The sequence below is a fragment of the Cottoperca gobio genome, unplaced genomic scaffold (genome assembly GCF_900634415.1).
Source record: "Cottoperca gobio unplaced genomic scaffold, fCotGob3.1 fCotGob3_321arrow_ctg1, whole genome shotgun sequence".
In the NCBI taxonomy this organism is placed as follows: domain Eukaryota; kingdom Metazoa; phylum Chordata; class Actinopteri; order Perciformes; family Bovichtidae; genus Cottoperca; species Cottoperca gobio.
This window is the reverse complement of record NW_021166930.1, coordinates 113022-118143: the sequence shown is the minus strand read 5'-3', so window position 1 is coordinate 118143 and position 5122 is coordinate 113022.

Sequence of the window (5122 nt, the reverse complement as noted above, 5' to 3'; positions counted from 1 at the left end):
ACAGGGGACATTTACTGAGAGGTAGGAATGAGAAAGACAGAGGGTGAACCAGATAAACTAAAGAAAGTAACAGAAGGGAGATATCTTTTAGACCCCAGGGCTCCATCTTTGTAGTTCCATGGTGTGCGATTGCCTGAGGGAAGGCAGCCACTGTGTCAGTAATAAAAAGGTGGAGCACTTGGCTGAAGAGAGGAGAGCAGAGTCACTTTGGATTTCTCTGTGTGTTACTGTCAATATCTGCACTTGCAACTTGTCAACGTGCTAAATAGTATAGAAAAGGAGGAACATGGATCATCAAAATGAATCAGAAATGAACCAAGTGAAGAAGGAAGGCAGTGTAGAGATGTCATGTGCTTTCAGTCACTTTGGAAAATCTGCTTGAGATGAAGATTTTAAATCCAACACGATAGATCCTTCTTACAGTAAAGGAGTGCAGATCTTTTTATTTCATTTCACACACAAACTGTCTGTAACATTTTGAAAAACCTCCTAAATAACTAAGAGAACAGATAATAACAACTAGGTTATCCATAAAACTTTGTTTTATATTGTCATAAAATGATCTTATTAATTTGCTTAAATATTTTTGCATATCTTAAAATGTTTACTTTATTGCTGCTAACATTTTGTTGGCAAAACAACGAGAGACGAGAACAGTTTCTTTCCACAGGTCATCACTGATGAACAGTTAACATCAGTCACATGGTGTCAATAACCCCGCAGCACTAACACCCAGTGTACCTACAGAATATACATGATATATGTTGGAGTTTAAATACGCACACAGGCGTATAGCTAACCCCACAGTGAGCCAACGGGTTAGTGATTCTTTAAACTCTACAACTTTGCACAATTATTGTTTACAAATGTAATGGTAATATATAAATATTATGTTCATATGACTTAAATGTTCATGTTTACCTTGTTCAGCGTTGTTGTCCTTGTTCTTGGCTAAATGTCTATTTCTGTCTGTACACGGAGAGCAACTGAAAACCAGAGTCAAAGTCCATGCATGTGTACACATTAGAGAAAATAAAGCTGATTGTGGAACACCTCTTTTAATTACAATTGGTTCCTGAACCTTTGACCTTATAATCTGCTATAGAGGAACTTTTTCCTTAAACTCATTTTAATGTTGATGCAGCAGTGAAGCAGAGGTCGACTCATGAATTCTATAGTTTTCTGGAAATCCTCCCTGAGGCAGTGTGTCTTCTCAGGATTCAGAACGTCCAGCGTATCTGCTGTAAGTGGAATAATTACTACAGAAGAAGTGCAATTCAATGCAGCTCAGCTCAGCTCAGTGACAAAAAACACAAATGGACATTTATTATATGATCCTTGCGGAAAAAAAACAAAACCTAATGCTTCTGTGAAGACGACAGAGGTTTTTGCATTTAAGACACACATATTCTAATACACACACACACACACACACACACACACACACACACACACACACACACACACACACACACAGGAGGATCCTGAGATGTGTGTCAGCTGGCATTTGCTCTTCTGGAGGGAAACGGGCTGTGCCAGACATGCGCACACACTCTGAATACAAAAGCAGCCTCTGCTGCTTGAAACATGCGCAACACACAACAAAGAAAGAAACATATTATTTGACATCTTTAGAAAGGGAATAATCCTGCTCATAAATACAGAATAGCACCACAGTGTGCAACAGGGCTGTAACACTGGTTTACGGCAACACCCTCAGCACCACATACTGAACACCCAGTCTCCCAACATAGCACCCATTCTTCTTTACTGCACCCATTTCTCCTTTTATTACACTCATTATTTAGCACCCAGTCTTCCAGATTAGCCCAGTGGGAGTCCTCCCAGAATGATTTATTCCACTCGCTGCCCACAGAAATGTGCTGTTCTCTCTGTAGCAGCTCTTACTTTATAGCTAAATACAAATGTAGGATGTTGAAAGTATAAAAAAAAGCATTGCTGTCACTGCATGTCTTTGAGTTTGAAGACTCCTGTGGAGCATTTTCTGGCAAATACAAATGCAGCACATTCATCAAGCTGTGATAAATGGATCATTAATGAAATGTTGGATGATGAGTTGTTTGTGTTGGCGTCAGTTTAAAGATAATAAGTCACGATGTTCATGTGGCTCTGATGTGTGTCTCTATTTGTTTCTTTATCTGCTCAAACCAAAACAATCTGTCCCTGAGACAACAAGGACAACTGGAGCCAGAGTTTCTACCTGCTTATTGCTTCACTTTACTGATGATTTACTTCTGAGACTCCTGTTGTTGTGTCCTCAAGCTTTAGTAAACATCCAGCAGAGGAGATGAATAACTTTATTCAAATTCAAGCAGTGGGGATGAGCCTCAGGTAAGGGAATCTGTGGAGGGAATACTGGAGTTGAGGAAAAAGCAGCTTCAATAATGTTATTCTATCAGGAGCCGACAATGCTCATCATGCCAAAAACACACACTTTACCGGATACGTCTTCTTCTGATGGACAAGAAGGTAAAATCCTTGGAATAATTCAACATGTGTTTCCCAACAAGCACTGTCCCTGACATGCACATACTGTAGTACAACTCTGTTCATCCACTGCCTTCAGTCACAGAGCCCACTGGAGTCTAACTGTAAACAGCCTGCATCAGAAAACACACAGTTATTCCTCTCTGCAGTCCTCATATGTTTAATGAGATGTTTTCCCCCAATTCTCCTATTTCGTATTTCACTTCTGACCTGGAAATCAATCCACTCTGCCATCATTAAGGGCAATTACTTTAATTCTGCAGGGTGGAAGAAGAAGTGTGGAAACACAAACGCATGCTGTCACATAACTGGCAGAGAAACTACTGAGAGCTGTTGTCCACTTCCTGTCTCCTCACAAAGAGACACCATGACCACTCTGTGGGTCTAGCTGGATATAAGACAGATGCTAAACACATCTGGATGGTGACTGACACCACTTTGTGTTTCTTTTGAGGACACAGTGTGAACTCATTCAGCAAATAAAAGCTTTATTTTTTAAATACTAACGGTAACGTAAACACACAAAAGTAATAGTGGTACTAAAATAGTATCATATCTCATATCTATAAATGTATGTCTGCTGCTCCCCTCACATGCAGAACTGGATGTTTATCTCATTTAGATCCACATTCACTGCATTCTCCTTCAACTGTTCATTAATACATCTTGTCCTTTTGAATAATTGACAATAATTCTGTGATAACCCAGCATGCAATTGGATGGCGAGCCTTTTGAACCAGCTGTTGATTAGAAGAGCTATCTTATTACCCACAATCCCCCGTGGAAGCAATTTACCTCCTCTGTAATACCACACATGAGTGTTTATCTGTGTGTGTGTGTGTGTGTGTGTGTGTGTGTGTGTGTGGTGTGTGTGTGTGCGTGGTGTGTGTGTGTGACACAGTGTGATGGTTTTGATTTGAATAATTTTGATTCCTCCAATAATTTATTCATTTATTATTTTTTCCTTAATTCTTAAACTGAATTGAAACTGAGACAATAAATGTTAAAGAGAGAAATGTATCACATCTCCATAAGTTTTATTTATCCAGCATGCATAGTGCAATATATCATCACCACAGACACGTAGAGTGTGTCTGATCACAGCACAATGAGAGTTCAACTGTATTCAGTGTGAGAATCCCTCCTTTTGATCTCCAGAGCAGAGCTCTCACTGGGATTAAGAGTTTGAGTTTGCAGCTGTCTGTTGATAGTTTCTTTTTATGGGTAGAAATGTGAACGTTTTCCCTGTTCAGACGATGACTTGATGTGCAAAACAAAAAGTCACAACTAACATGACAGTAATTCAACAGGAACAAGAGGTGGGAGCATGTTCTGACCTTATGAAGTAACCAGTGGCACGTTCCCTTCCTTTAAACTGCTGTTCTGTCTTGTATCTGATATCCAGTGGAACTCACAGTGGGACGCACAGACATACTGTTACCATGCAACAGTTTTGAGCATTATGGAAATGAGTTTATTCCCAAGATATTACATTTAAAAAATAAAACAAGTTAAATATATTAAAAACATATTTTCTTTTTTTGGAAATCATAATTCATTGAAATTAAGTGCTGAAAACACACACACACACAGACCACCTCACACCACACACATACACACACACATTACGCACACAGGAACACACACACACTAACACACACACACAGGACAGTAGGCGCACACAGACACAAACACCACTAAACACCACAAACAGACACACACACAATGCACCAGGACACACACACGCCACAAACAGGCGCACAGGACACACACACACACACATAGGCGCACACACACATGTTCATCTCTGTGTTAATAACTGTCAGACCATTTTCTCCCTCTCTCCTCTCTCTCTCTCTCTCTCCCCTCTCTCCTCTCTCCTCTCCTCTCTCTCCCCTCTCTCCTCTCTCCTCTCTCCTCTCTCCCCTCTCCTCTCTCCCTTCTCTCTCCCTCTCCTCTCTCCTCTCTCCTCTCTCCTCTCTCCCTTCTCCTCTCTCCCTTCTCTCTCCCTTCTCCTCTCTCCCTTCTCCTCTCTCCTCTCTCCCTTCTCTCCCTCTCCTCTCCCTCTCCCCCTTCTCCCCTCTCCCTTCTCCTCGCTCCTCTCTCCCCTCCTCTCTCCTCTCTCCCTTCTCCTCCCTCCTCTCCCCTCTCCTCTCCCTTCTCCTCTCTCCTCTCTCCCTTCTCCTCTCTCCTCTCCCTTCTCTCTCCCTCCCCTCTCTCCTCTCTCCTCTCTCCTCTCTCCCTTCTCCTCTCTCCCTTCTCTCTCCCTTCTCCTCTCTCCCTTCTCCTCGCTCCTCTCTCCCTTCTCCTCTCTCCTCTCCCCTCTCCCCTCTCCCTTCTCCTCTCTCCCTTCTCCTCTCCCTTCTCCTCGCTCCTCTCTCCTCTCCCCTCTTCTCCTCTCCCCTTCTCTCCCTCCTCTCCCCTCTCCCCTCTCCCTTCTCCTCTCTCCTCTCTCCCTTCTCCTCTCTCCTCTCCCCTCTCCCCTCTCCCTTCTCCTCTCTCCCTTCTCCTCTCTCCCTTCTCCTCGCTCCTCTCTCCCCTCCTCTCTCCTCTCTCCCTTCTCCTCCCTCCTCTCCCCTCTCCCCTCTCGTCTCCCTCCCTCCTCCCTCTTCCC